Genomic DNA, 15,859 nt, shown 5'->3' with positions numbered 1-15,859 from the left:
TTCCTTTCTAAGTGGAAAGAATCTCTCTACCTCTACCCTATTTAGCCCCTTCATTATCTTATATGTCTCTATAAGATCCCCCCCTCAGCCTTCTAAACTCCAACGAGCACAGGCCCAATCTACTCAATCTCTCCTCATAAGCTAACCCCCTCATCTCCGGTATCAACCTGATGAACCTTCTTTGTACTCCCTCCAAGGCCAATACATCCTTTCGCAAATAAGGAGACCAAAATTGCACACAGTACTCCAGTTGCAGCCTCACCAGTGCCTTGTACAGTTGCAGTAAGACCTCCCTGCTTTTATATTCTACCCCCCTCATGATAAAGCCCAACATTCCATTCGCCTTCTTGATCACCTGCTGCACCTGCAGACTGAGTTTTGGCAATTCATACACAAGGACACCCAGGTCCCTCTGCACAGTAGCATACTGCAACTTTTCACCATTTAAATAATATTCTATCCTACTATTATTTCTTCCAAAGTGGATAACCTCACATTTGCCAACATTATACTCCATCTGCCAGGTCCTCACCCACTCACTCAGCCTATCCAAATCTCTCTGCAGACTTTCCAAGTCCTCCACGCAATTCGCTTTTCCACTCATCTTTGTGTCATCAGCAAACTTTGTTACCCTATACTCAGCCTCCTCCTCCAGATCGTCTATGTACATGGTAAACAGTTGAGGCCCCAGCGCCAATCCCTGCGGCACGCCACTAGTCACCAACTGAAAAGCACCCATTTATTCCAACTCTCTGCTTCAGCACCCATTTATTCCAACTCTCTACTTCCAACTCTTTCTGACTCCCGAGTAACACTATGATGAAGATAGGTTTTTTTCTCTCAGAGGATCATTTGTCTGTGGATTTTGTTTCCCCACTGTGGTGGAGACAAGGACATTGAGCATTTTTAAAGTTGAGTTAGATAGATTCTAGATTTGCAAGGGAGTCAAGGATATTGGGAGTAAATAGGAAAGTACTGCTGAGGCCACAAGCCATGATCTTAACAAATGGTGGAGTAGGCTCAAATGGCTTCTCCTACTCCTAATTTGTATGTTCATATGTCCAAGGAAATCTTTACAATGTATCTTAAAATTTGTTCTCAGGATACAATTGGTACTAACAATGTCAAAGTGAGTGGTTAGAAAGGTATTGGTGTGACTTTCCAGTCATTTTGCATGCCACAATCATGTTAAATAGGGAAGTCCAGGGATATCAGCCTGCCAACAAGGAAGGAGCATCAATAATAATAATAATAAATTGCTGAAAATACTCAGCAGATCAGGCAGCATTTTCAGAGAGAAACAGAGTTAATGATCTGAAACTTTAACTCTGTCTCCTCCACAGATACTGCCTGACCTGCTGAATATTGATGTACAGATGCCAGCGTTGGACTGAGGTAAACACAGTAAGAAGTCTCACAACACCAGGTTAAAGTCCAACAAATTTATTTGATAGTAAACCCACAAGCTTTTGGGGTTTGCCCCTTTGTCAGGTGAGTGGAGAGTTCTGGTCTCAAACAGAGCATATAAAGGCACACACAGTTTACAGAATACTGTAAACTGTGTGTAATACTGACTCTGTAAACTGTGTGTGTTTTTACGTGTTCTGTTTGAGACCAGAACTCTCCATTCACCTGATGAAGGGGCAAACCCCGAAAGCTTGTGTGTTTACTATCAAATAAACTTGTTGGACTTTAACCTGGTGTTGTGAGACTTCTTACTGCTGAATATTCCCAGTGCTTTTTATTTTTATTTCACATTTTCAACATCAGTAATATTTTACTTTAAAGTTTTATGACTAAAAGAAACTTGGAAATGATGGATTCGCATGACATTTGCTGATCTTCTTGCAGGAGTTGTGAATGGGGAATTGTGGGTAACTGGGGGGTGGGGTGACAAAAAATATACTGTCAAAGCAACTTTGGTGTATTGCTGAATTGCATATTGCAGATAATACATGGTACTGCCTCTGTTCTTAGATGATGGAACAAATTAATGTCGAGCCCAATGGCAAGGATGCTAGTCAAGCACTTGTTTTGGATGGATTGAACTTCATGAGTGTTAGTGTGGCTGCACTCAATTAAGTAGATGGTGAACATTCAATCACGTTTTAGACTTGACATGAGTGGATAGGATTTAGGAGTCAGAATGTGAACTGCTCAGCACAAGGTACACAGCCGCTGCCCTGCTCTTGTCTTTTTAAAGTGGGTATCCAAAATTGCAGAATTAAATTGCCTCTCCTTTTCCCAACAATCTATCTTTTTCTCAACCTGGGAAGGATACATAGTGTGACTTCCTATCAACAACATGGTCCTTTAATCTCTCAGACTAGAATTGTCAATTTGGTTTGATTGAGTAATTATATACTGTGGCCACACAGATTAACAACTCAAGTGAAATTGCTCATGTTGATTTAATTCAAGACTTTTACTGTAGCAGGCAGCTGCATTCAACCCCAGTCTTAGAAGTGAAACCACAATATGCTAACCTCAATATGCATTCACTCCCTAAAATTAATTTAATACGAGTAGTGTAGCACACTAAATGAAAAGTTATCAATGTGAAACATCAACTGTTAACTTTGTTTCTCTTGCCACAGATGCTGCCAGATCTGCTATGCTATTTCCAGTACTTTCTGTGTACTTTCAGATTTTCAGCATTCACAGGTTCACTTTGATATTTGGGATGGATTAATGTTAGGCTTTTAGTTTCCCAAAGCCTGAGGTTATTTTGAAAGTACTCTGTTGCAATATTTTCAGAAGGGCTAACCTGAAGGTGAACCCAAAATCAAGATTTGTTCATCAACCCAAGGTTTCTCAACAATCGTGTAATTTTAGCTAATGAACAGAACAGAGGTGAATCTGCAATCCTGCATTTCGAGTGGGAAGTGCTGATAAGGGGAATAGTTTGGAAAATGGGTCATCCTGTAATTTTAGGAGTGCAGCATCACAGGATCACCACTAGTAACAGTTTTTTTAATGGTGTAAAAAACACATAACTCTAAAACTTAGATCTAAAATTTTCAGACAAGGTGATACTCAAATGAATCATACATTTTTATACTAGTTTGATTTTAAAATGTAATGCTGTACTCCCAGTAATTCTTTCATCAAAGCATTAAAATTCTAATTTAATTTAGCACTTGGTTTGAGAATGTACATCTTTTATGAATATATTAACTTCCCTCTTACATTATTGACTTCTACACCAAACATAAACTGACAATCCAGTTTCTATGAAAAGAATTGAAATTCCCTTGGAATAAAATGACTCATAATGACTTGCAAAATGATTAGGCTGCATATTAAAGCAGAAGGAGTAAATGAAAAAATAGAACTTCAAAATAGTTACAATTAAAATCTACTTCATAATAAAAATACAAAGCTTCCGTTTGTTCAGGAGACTAATGGTTAATGATGTTTTATTCAGAGCTGGAAAACTCCACTGGCTAACTTGCCTGGAGCAACGTACTTTCCATTTCTGGCAAGCTAAAAAACAAATCAACCCGACTCCTTATGAGTAACATTGATGTATTCATTCCTCCATTTCAGCCTTTCACCGCTTCTCTGGTTTCGCATTGCATCAGATCTTTTGTGGCTTTTTGTTACTCTACTACACTGAACTACTCTGTAACCAAGGTGTATTATTTATCTTAAAAATTGCTTCCTCTGGTCAAATTACAATAGGTTATTGCAGTTGAAAACATAAATAATTACATTATTCACAGGTCTGAATTATTTTGTTTTTAAACCACATTAAAATAGAATTCCAACAGGTTACATTTTTTTAAAAAACTGCTAAATTTGGCCACAATTCCAAATGGTCAGTTCTTGCACATCTACCATCAGATCGAAAACAGATTTTTTTTAATCACCACCCTGTGAATTTTTTAACAACCTTAGCAGACCCATTTAAGGGGAAGTTATTTTAACAGGTAACTGCTTTTTATTAATGACATGCTCAATCTGAATGTACCAAAATGTACCAACTCAACATGCACTAATCTAATTTGATTCCAGAAGAAATAACATTCCTTACTTTTAAGAGTTTTGAGTAATTAAACTTTGCAGCATACAGCGTAACACCTATTGTTCTGCCTCTATTTTAATTTCAAGGATGTTGACTGAACCAATTTTCTCAAGCAAGAAAATATACTTGTTCACAAATGTTACAGGTTATTTGAAGAAACTATCTTTTTCACAAAAACACCTGAATGTTTAAGATTGTATGAGATTTAAGTATAGTTATTCAATGGTACAATCTCATTCTTCCAGCAACACAAGCATCACAGTATATATCACCTGAACTCTATTTTGAAAGTCTGATTAACATTGCAACGAGCAATTGTTGAAACTCTCAGAATATCAGAGTGTAGTAATAGGTAGAAACACTGAAAGTAAAAAGGTTATTCTTTACAGTCTGCACAACTAGCAAGAGATAAATCTCTGGTCTTCCACTGAAGAACAGACACATCAAGTAAGCTACCTCAACACAACAACGAAACACTGCTGGTGCCAGAAATCTGAAATCAAAACAGAAAATGTTGGAAATACTCAGTAGGTCTGTCAGTACCTTTGGAGAGAGTGGGATTTTTTTGGCTCCCCCCATGGCCTGTTGTCCAGCAGTGGAAGTGGCTTACCACTGGCCACCAGCAGGAGCTTCCAATCCTGCCAATGACTACAGTGTTTGCATGGCTCACCCATCCCGCCGCTGAGGAAACCCAACATGGGACATCATCCTCGATGGGACCGAAAACTCCCGCCAGCAGGGAGAGCTGGTAAATCCTGCCCAGAGTTAAGGGCCGTAGTCCTAATGGAAAATTTGACAAACATCAAGCGGGACTGAAAAATTCCACCTACTCTTTCAGGTCTGTAACTTTTCATTAGAACTAGGAAATGTTAAAAACGAAAAAGGTGATAATGTTTGGCTATTTGGATCCATAATCTGAGATAAAGCAACTTAAAATAGAAGCGTAATTAATAGTGCTAAAACAATTTCCAGCCATTTAAAATAATATCTCTGTAATCATTGGTCTTTTTTTTTAAACAGAGCAGATTATTTTAAAAATCAATAGTAGCTTTTTAAAATATATTTTCTAATTTGTTTTACTCTGTCTCATTGATTATAACTTTTTATAAAGAACACACCACATAATGTTTCTCTCAAAAGTAATGGTGAAGTTGACACTTTCAAAAAAATGTTGCTTTGAACAGCTATTTTAAATGGGTTAAAACTATCCAATTGACGAATTGACCCATGGGAATACTTTAGGAGGTTGTGATGACCGAAAATCTCATCAGGAGCCAACAAATACTAGCAAAATAGGTTTTTAATAGACCAATAAAGTGGGCTCCTGTTAAGTATAAGATTAAAATTTCAATGTTTTAAACAAACTAGCCTGTAAAACTACACGTTTTTTATATTGCAGTATACAAATCTTGAAAAATAAGTCTCAATATAAGAAGTTTGAAGGTATGACAGGGTGAATATACAATTATATGATGGGTTAGAATTTCTCAACCTGCTCAATTTAGAAGATAGCATTTGCACAGATATACAATTGTGGCTAAATGAATATGTTGATATTTGTAACAGTGTGAAAGGAGAAACAAGATCGTAAAAGTATACATTTGAAAAGAGAGATGATTAAAAAATAGTACAAGTATATTGAACACACATTTAAAAATTGCATGCAAAAGGAACGTACGCTGAATGCATATGGTCTTGACACATAATGGCACTTGTTGTGGAAAGTTGTTGTGCTGCATTATGTATCCCTTTACCATCAAGAGGAAAGACAATGAATGATAAAAGTCAGAGAAAAGGTGTGTGACCATCTTTTCAATTTGAAGATTAGTGAGTCCAAAAAGAGAACATGAAATTTAAAAGTTAGGATAATATTAAAACTTTCAAAAGTGGATAAACACTACAGGAGTAGGTGGAATAGCCAACTTAATCAAAATCACTGAAAGGGACTAATAGAACTATCAAACCAAATGTCCAATCACGGCATTAAGTATCATTTTTTAATTGTATTTTTACAGTCTAGTTCAGCCCAAACTAGAAAGGATCATTTGCTCTAATAAATAGCCTTCCTGCTTCTCTGACTTTTCAGCCACTTTTAATGAATTAGCTGGGAATTTTATAGGAGCCAGCCTTAAAAAAATGCTAATGTTACTTGACTTGCAAATTCTCCAAGCACATGAAAAAAGCAAATTCTGATGGTCCAAATAGATAGCAAATGCAACACAGCTAATTATTTATGATGACACATCCCCTGATCAATCAGAAACATCAGTGATCAGATAGGAAAGGTTGGAATTTGCTTGAAAGCTAAATGTACCATTCTGCCAAGAATAAAGGGAATTTTGCTTTGCTAAAGGTTTAAATTTTAATATTACAATAATGCATGTAATAGAGTAAAATGTTGCACCATTTTTTAAAACTTCACTAAACCTATCCCTTCCACTATCATAATGCATTTTGCTTCAAAAAGAATGCACAGCAAAAAAGAAAATTTGGAAACACAGTTAGTTCTTTAGAAGGCCAAAAGAAATGATATTGATAAGAATGGGGGAATAAGCTAAAAAGTGGGAAATGGAATTTAATGTCTTGGGAGTACAAATTCATAAATAGATAACACCCAGGATAGGATGTTAAGGATGGTAAGCAACTGGTGCTTGCCATCCCAAGAATCATTGCATCTAAACAGTCTTGCATTTTTATCTCTAAGCTTCTTCAGAAACTTCAATGAGTTATTGTCAGTGTAAACAATTGTCTTTGATGAATTGCTGGCAACATACATGTCTCAATAAGGTTGCATCTCATTCTTCAAACTTGGTATATGAAGAGAAATTGAGCAGTTTAGGTCTATACTCGCTGGAGTTTAGAAGAATGAGAGGAAATCTAACTGAGATATATAAGATGTTAAATGGGATTGACAGGTAGATGTAGAGCAGATGTTTCCCCTTATTGGGCATTCTAGAATGAGGAGCTAAAGGGTGGCAGATTTAAAACAGAAAAGAGGAGGAATTACTACAAAGGGTCATGAATTTGTGAAATTCCCTACTCCAGAATGCAGTGGAAGCCAGGACACTAAACAAATTTGAGGAGATAGATGAGTTTTTAATTAGTAGAGGGATAAAGGGTTATGGGGAGCAGGCAAGAAAGAGCAGATGAGGCTGAGATGAAATCAGCATTAACAGCATTGTGGGGGTCTGGGATGGCCAGCAATCAAATGGGCCAGCAATCAGGACGCTGACAGTTCGGGGCCACTGCACATGCATAGAAGCTCACTAGTTTCAGCGTCCCGGGCGGGAATATGCCCCGCCCCTGAAATCTAAAGAGGTTCACATTGGTGGCCTCTGCAGTGCAGAGTCTGGGAGAATCTAGTGTGAACTTCCACTGAAAAAACAGCATGAATTACTCCAGTTTTCCTGCAAATTCAACACTTAGAATTATTTTGAGAGAATTCTGCCTTATATGTTTGAAAAATGTATTCATAAAAAAATGCTTATTTTCATTTTAAGTGTTATTCTTTCAGTCTGCCCAGCTGCTGTAAAATAAAAAAAAGACACTATTTGTAGGGCACAATGTTTTCCAGTATCTTGGCCAACATCACTCCCTCAAAGAAAAACAGATATATTCAACATTGATTTCCTTACTATCTGCAATTGGCTGCTATGTTGCCTACACGATAAAAAGAAATTCATTGATGGTGAAATATTTTTGAGAAAAATGGTATATAATTGTAAGCTTATTCTTCCTTAACACTTTTTTTTTGGTTTTATTTCAATTCAATCAAATCAAGTCCAATTCAGAGTCTCAACAAGTTGAGACATTCCTGATCCAAACTGACAAGACAGGGCTCTCACCTCCTGTCTTTGGCTTGAGCTGCATGATCCTAGCTGATTGGAGTAAGCGTAGCACCTCCTCCAAGGCTTGATCTTATTTGCATCTTAGCCAAAAGTCTGAGATGCAGCTTTTAAAAATTGCTTCAAATGAAGCTGAAATGTAACCTAATGACTTCAACCATGCACAGCATGTCAATACTATACTTGATCTTGATCCTTCCTTCACACATTTGTAATTTCATCAGACCTAGATATATGCTCTCAAGCTATTTTGCATATTCTGCTCAGTAGCATACAGTTTCCTCCACACATTTATCTGATGTAGGCAGAAAGAAAGCTTGCAAATAACAAGAATTGTTTCCTTTTTGATTACTGGCTATAGAAGAACAAAACTGCAAACTGTTAAATTTGACAAGTTTGACACAGCCTGCACTTTTTTTTTTCCCATTTAAGGATATAAACATGCTGGTACAGCTTTCAAAATTTCATAGTTGATTACTGTTATTTTAGAAACCTTCAATTCTAATAAAGCCATTTCCTCCTAAGACCAATGTTTTGCATATCTAAATTGGTTTTCTAAAGCAAAGGTACAAAAACAAACATAGACGAGCCAAGTTTTCGACCTGAAAAAAAGCAAGCACACTCATCAAAAATAACTTAAGGTTTAAATTCAGTGCAAATCTGACAAAACTAAAGCAGAAATGGAACATGCTTCCTTCACAAAGGAAGGCATGAATAATGTACCAGAAGTTCTGAGGGAAACAAGTTTTACTGAGGAGCTGACTAATAGAGAAATAGTTTTGGGGAAATTGATGGGATTTTGAAGGTGGCTAAATCTCCAAGTCCTGAAAATGTTCATCCCAGCGTTCTTAAGGAAGTGGTCCTGGGAATAGTACATAGAACATAGAACAGTACAGCGCAGAACAGGGCCTTAGGCCCTCAAAATTGTGCCGAGCCATGTCCCCATCCGAGATTAAGCTATCCCACTCCCTATCATTCTGGTGTGTTCCACGTACCTATCCAATAACCACGTGAAAGTTCTTAAAGCGTCCGACTCCACTATCACAGCAGGCAGTGCATTCCACACCCCAATCACTCTGAGTAAAGAATCTACCTCAGACATCCCTCCTATATCTCCCAACATGAACCTGATAGTTATGCTCCCTAGTAACAGCTATATCCACCCGGGGAAATAGTCTCTGAACGTCCACTCTATCTATCTCCCTCATCATCTTATAAACTTCTATTAAGTGACCTGTCATCCTCCTCCGCTCCCTCAACCTTTCCTCATAAGACCTACCCTTCAAACCAGGCAGCATCCTGATAAATCTCCTCTGCACTCTCTCAACGCTTCCACATCCTTCTTATAGTGAGGTGACCACAACTACACACAATATTCCAAATGGGGTCTCACCAAGGTCCTGCATAGTTGCAGCAAAACCCCACAGCTCTTAAACTCAAACCCCCTGTTAATAAATGCTAAGACACTATAAGTCTTCACGGCTCTATCCACTTGAGTGGCAACCTTCAGAGATATGTGGATATGAACCCCAAGATCTCTCTGTTCCTCCACGTTCCTCAGAACCCTGCCGTTGACCCTGTAATCCGCATTCAAGTTTGTCCTATCGAAATGAATGACCTCGCATGTATCAGGGTTAAACTCCATCTGCCACTTTTCAGCCTAGCTCTGCATCCTATCAATGTCTCTTTGCACCTACAAGAGCCCTCCACTCATCCACTATTCCACCAATCTTAGTGTCATCAGCAAATTTACTAACCCACCCTTCAGCCCCCTCTTCCAAGTCATTGATAAAAATCACAAATTGCAGAGGATCCAGCACTGATCCCTGTGATACACTGCTGGTAACTGGCCTCCAGTCTGAAAATTTTCCCTCCACCACCACCACCCTCTGTCTTCTATGAGACAGCCAGTTACTTATCCAATCAGCCAAATTTCCTTTTATCCCACACCTCCTTACTTTCTTCATGAGCCTACCATGAGAAACGTTATCAAACGCCTTACTAAAATCCATGCTCTGCCTTCATCTACACACTTAATTACCTCCTCAAAGAATTCTATCAAATTTGTGAGGCAAAACTTACCCCTCACAAATCCATGCCGAAAATCCCGGATTAAGATGCATCTTTCCAAATGGTCATAAATCATATCCGTCAGGGCTCTTTCCATTAACTTACCGACCACTGTAGTAAGACTAACTGGCCTATAATTACCAGGGTCATTCCTACTCCCTTTCTTGAAGGGAGGAACAACATTCACCACTCTTCAGTCCTCTGGCACAATCCCTGTGGACAGTGAGGACCCAAAGATCAAAGCTAAAGGCTCCGCAATCCCTTGCCTCCCAAAGTATCCTAGGATGTATCCCATCTGGCCCAGGGGACTTACTGACCCTCAGGTTTTTCAAAATTGCTATAACATCTTCTCTCAGAACATCTACCTCCTCCATCCTCTATCAGCCTATATCACACTCTCATCCTCAAAAACATGGCCCATCTCCTTAGTGAACACTGAAGAAAAGTATTCATTCTACGCTTCAACTACCTCTTCTGACTCACTGCACAAGTTACATAAGAACATAAGAACATAAGAAATAGGAGCAGGAGTAGGCCATCTAGCCCTTCGAGCCTGCCCCGCCATTCAATAAGATCATGGCTGATCTGTCGTGGCTCAGTTCCACATTCCCGCCCTCTCCCCATAACCCTTAATCCCCTCGCTTATCAAAAACCCATCAACCCGCGTCTCAAAAATATTTAGCGAGGCAGCCTCCACCACTTCAACGGGCAGAGAATTCCAGAGATTCACCACCCTTTGAGTGAAGAAGTTCCTCCTTAACTCCGTTCTAAACCGCCCCCCCTTTATCTTGAGGCTGTGCCCCCTAGTCCTACTATCCTTTCTGAGCAGGAAGAGTCTCTCCACCTCTATCCTATCCATCCCATTCATCATCTTATATGTCTCAATGAGATCTCCCCTCATTCTTCTAAACTCTAACGGGTACAAGCCTAGTTTATTCAGCCTCTCCTCATAGCTCAACCCCCTCAACTCCGGTATCAGCCTAGTAAACCTCCTCTGCACTCCCTCCAAGGCCAAAATATCCTTGCGTAAGTGCAGCGACCAAAACTGCACACAGTACTCCAGCTGCGGCCTCACCAATGCCCTATACAGCTGCAGCAAGACCTCCCTACTTTTATCTTCAATCCCCCTCGCTATGAAGGCCAGCATCCCATTCGCCTTCCTGACCACCTGCTGCACCTGCAGGCTGGGTTTTTGCAACTCATGCACAAGGACCCCGAGGTCCCTCTGCACCGTCGCCTGCTGCAGTTTTTCGCCACGTAAGTAATAGTCCTTCCTACCATTATTCCTACCAAAGTGGACCACCTCGCACTTGCCAACATTAAATTCCATTTGCCAGTTCCTGGCCCATTCGCCCAGCCTATCTAGATCCTTCTGCAGACTCTCTACACCCTCCGCACAATTTGCCGTTCCACCAATCTTGGTGTCATCAGCAAATTTCGACACCATACACTCGGTTCCCTCCTCCAGATCATCTATATAAATGGTAAATAGCTGAGTTCCCACTACTATTCTTGACCAGCCCTAACCTCATCCTGGTCATTCTTTTATTTCTCACATAAGAGTAAAAAGCCTTGGGGTTTTCCTTTATCTGACCTGCCAAGGACTTCTCATGCCCCCTCCTAGCTCTCCTAAGCACTTTTTTTTAAACTCATTCCTAGCTACCTTGTAAACCTCAAGCGACCCAATTGAATCTTGTTTTTACATCCTTACATACGCTTCCTTTTTCCTCTTGACAAGACATTCAACCTCCTTTGTGAGCCATGGTTCCCTCACTCGGCCATTTCCTCCCTGCCTGATAGGGACCTACCTATCAAGGACACGCAGTATTTGTTCCTTGAACAAGCTCCACATTTTGTTTGTGCCCTTACCTAACAGTTTCTGTTCCCATCTTATGCTCCCTAATTCTTGCCTAATCGCATCATATTTACCCCTGCCCCAATTATAAATCTTGCCCTGCCATGTGACCCTACCCCTTTCCATTGCAGTAATGAAGGACACCTTCAATTGTGGTCACTATCTCCAAAGTGCTCTCCCACAAACAAATCTAACACTTGGTCGAGTTCATTACCCAGTATCGAGTTCAATTGGGCCCCATTTCTTGTCGGCTTATCCACATATTGTGTCAGGAAACCCTCCTGCACACTCTGTACAAAAAGTGCCCCATCCAAACTATTTGACCTATAAAATTCCAATCAATATTTGGAAAGTTAAAGTCACCCATGATAACTACCCTGTCACCTCCACACCTATCCATAATCTGTTTTGCCTTTTCCTCCTCCACATCTCTATTACTATTCGGGGGCCTATAAAAAACTAACAACGTGACTGCTCCTTTCCTATTTCTAATTTCAGCCCATATTACCTCAGTAGGCAGATCCCCCTTGAAATGCCTTTCAGCAACCATTAAACTATCCTTGATTAACAATGCTACTCCTCCACCTCTTTTACTGCCTTCCCTACTCTTACTGAAATATCTATACCCCAGAACTGCCAACAACCATTCCTGTCCCTGTTCTAACCAGCTCTCCGTAATAGCCACAACATTATAGTCCCAAATATCAATCCACGCTCCAAGTTCACCTACCTTATTCCGGATGCTATTAGATCCATGGGTGGCTATTTTTCAAAATTCTTTGGACTCAGGACTGGTTCCTGCACATTGGAGGGTAGTTAACATAAGCCCACTATTCAAAAAGCAGGTAGAGAGAAAACAGGGAACTATAGACCAGTGAGCCTAATGCTGGGACTGGGGAAGTTGCTAGAATCCATTATCAACGATTTCATACCTTAGCATTTGGAAGGCAGTAGTATAATCAGACAATGTCAGCATGGATTTACAAAAGGGAAATCACGCTTGATGAATCTATTGGATTTTTTTGACAATGTAACTAATAGAGCTAACTGAGGAGAACCAGTGGATGTGGGTTATTTAGACTTGCAGAAGGCTTTCAACAATGTCTCACATAATAAAGTACTATGTAAATTTAAAGCACATGGGACTGCAGGTAATGCCTTGAAATGGATAGAAAGCTGGTTAGCAGATAGAGGCAAAGAGTTGGTATAAATGAGTCTTTTTCTGATTCAGTGACTTTTCACAGGGATCTGTGCTAGGACCCCAATAGTTCACATTATACATAAATGATCTGGAAGAGGGAAGTGAATGTATTATCCCCAAAATTGCAGATGATGACAAAGTTGGGTGGGAGGAGACGAGGATGCAGAGATGCTTCAGGATTTGGACAGGCTGTGTGTGGGGCCATCTGCATGGCAGATACAGTATAATGTGGATAAAAGTGAAGTAATCCATTTGGTAGCAATAATAGGAAGACAGATTATGACATGATTGGGAGAGATGAATACTCAAGGAGACCTTGGAGTCCTCATGCATCAGTGGTTGAAAGTAAGCGCACAGGTACAGCAGGCAGTAAAGGGAGCAAATGGTACATTGGCCTTCATAGCGAGAGGATTTGAGTATTGGGATAGGGATGTTTTGCTGCAATTGTATTAGGGCGTTGGTGAGACCACATCTGGAATGTGCAGTTTTATAGTGTCCTTATCAAAGGAAAGATGTTCTTGCTCAGGGAGGGAGTACAGCAAAGGTTTACCAGGCTGATTCCTGGGATTGCAGGTCTGTCATATGAGGAGAGACTAAGTCAGATCACTGGAGTTTAGAAGTGTCAGAAACTTATAAAATTCTAACAGGGTTAGACAGGTTAGATTCAGAAAGAATATTCCCAATGGTGGGGGAGTTCAGAACTAGAGGTCATAGTTTAAGGATAAGGGGTAAACCTTTTAGGACTGAGGTGAGGAGAAATTTCTTCACCCATAGGGTGGTGAATGCGTGGAATTCACTACTGCAGGAATTAGTTGAGGCCAAAACATTGTCTGATTTCAAGAAGAAGTTAGATATCGCTCCTGGGGCTAAAAGGATTTAAGGGATATGGGAGAATGGTGGATCAGCATATTGAATTCAATGATCAGCCACGATCAAAATGAATGGCAGAGCAGGCTTGAAGGGCCGAATGATCTATTCCTGCTTCTAATTTCTATGTTTCTATGCAAATTGAATTATAACCTGCTCATATGTTAGGATGCCATCCCAGGAATCAGCCTGGTAAACCTTTGCTGTACTCCCTCCCTGAGCAAGAACATCTTTCCTTTGATAAGGACACTATAAAACTGCACATTCCAGATGTGGTCTCACCAACGCCCTAATACAATTGCAGCAAAACATCCCTATCCCAATACTCAAATCCTCTCGCTATGAAGGCCAATGTACCATTTGCTCCCTTTACTGCCTGCTGTACCTGTGTGCTTACTTTCAACCACTGATGCATGAGGACTCCAAGGTCTCCTTGAGTATTCATCTCTCCCAATCATGTCATAATCTGTCTTCCTATTATTGCTACCAAATGGATTACTTCACTTTTATCCACATTATACTGTATCTGCCATGCAGATGGCCCCACACACAGCCTGTCCAAATCCTGAAGCATCTCTGTATCCTCGTCTCCTCCCACCCAACTTTGTATCAGTGAACCTACCTTGAAGGCCTGCTAAGATAAATATCAGAAGCTTTCTTTACTCGATTGTTCTTCTGCTGCCTCTATTTCTCCAAGTTCCTCTCCATTCCTCATTTGTCAGAGCTTTGTAATATCCCTTCTGGAAGTCCTGCTGGAAGTCCCATTCCAAGGCTGGAGGATGGCCTTCACACTACCTGATGTTCATCTTCCTCTGCCAACCAGCTGTCACATTTTTCCAGAAATGGGTTCCAGCAGATAAATGATGAGAGGTTTCCAACCTACAGGCCCACATAATATTGCCATCACTCCCGCCTCAAATTAAATTTGGCCTTGAAAGTCACCTGGTTATGACAGAACACAGTCACAGAGTTCTGAGTATTATCATTTCAGTTTAGTAGTTGAACCTGAACAAATGGATTGTGTAAACATTTGTGTATACTGGTACCACCTGGTTATTCAAATGAATCCCGACTTTTCTCACTCCTCGGTTGATCGTAACAGGGTTTTCCAATTTAAGAGGATGTACATGCCAAATCTTTAAGTTTTTAAACTGTTAATACACTATCATCATAAAATAACCAATCAGGCAGGATTTCTTTGTGGAGGGTTGTTTTTCAAACTAGAGACCTGCAACCAGCAGCGTGCCTCAGGGATCGGTGCTGGATGCACTGTTATTTGTTATTTATACTAATGATTTGGATGAGAATTTAGGAGGTATAGTTAGTAAATTTGCAGATGACACCAAGATTGGTGGTATCGTGGACAGTGAAGGTGGTTATCTGGAATTGCAACAAGATCTTGAACAATTGAGCCAGTGGGTTGATGAATGGCAGATGGAGTTTATTTAGATGGTAGATCAAATCGGAGCAGGACCTATTCAGTTAATGGTAGGGTGTTAGGAAAGTTATAGAACAAAGACATCTAGGAATATGGGTTCATAGCTCCTTGGAAGTGGAGTCACAGGTGGACAGGCACAAGGCATTCAGCATGTTTGGTTTCATTGGTCAGAACATTGAATACAGGAGTTGGGGTGTCTTGTTGAAGTTGTACAAGATTTGTAATGAATGCTGTATACAGTTCTGGTCACCCTATTATAGAAAGGATATTATTATACTAGAAAGAGTGCAGAAAAGATTTACTAGGATGCTACTGGGATTTGATGGTTTGAGTTATAAAGAGAAGGTGGATAGACTGGGACTTATTTGCCTGGAGCTTAGGATGCTTACGGGTGATTTTATACAGGGTTATAAAATAATGAGGGATATAGACCAGCTAGATAGTCAATATCTTTTCCCAAAGGTAGGGGAGTATAAAGCTAGAGGACATAGGTTTAAGGCAAGAGGGGAGAGATACAAAAGAGCAAGAGGGGCAATCTTTACACTCAGAGGGTGGT

The 15,859-nt window shown here is 40.0% G+C and overlaps 1 protein-coding gene across 2 annotated transcripts in view; it reads right to left on the bottom strand.

Annotated features, from left to right (window-relative positions):
* Nucleotides 1-15,859, bottom strand: part of spag6 (sperm associated antigen 6) — a 135,501-nt gene that overhangs the window by 55,518 nt on the left and 64,124 nt on the right. The gene's annotated exons all lie outside the window — the stretch shown is intronic.

This window comes from Carcharhinus amblyrhynchos, chromosome 2 (genome assembly GCF_965287045.1).
Source record: "Carcharhinus amblyrhynchos chromosome 2, sCarAmb.v2.hapA, whole genome shotgun sequence".
Lineage (NCBI taxonomy): Eukaryota > Metazoa > Chordata > Chondrichthyes > Carcharhiniformes > Carcharhinidae > Carcharhinus > Carcharhinus amblyrhynchos.
Note: the sequence above shows the minus strand (reverse complement) of the source record. Positions and strands in the feature narration are given on the sequence as shown.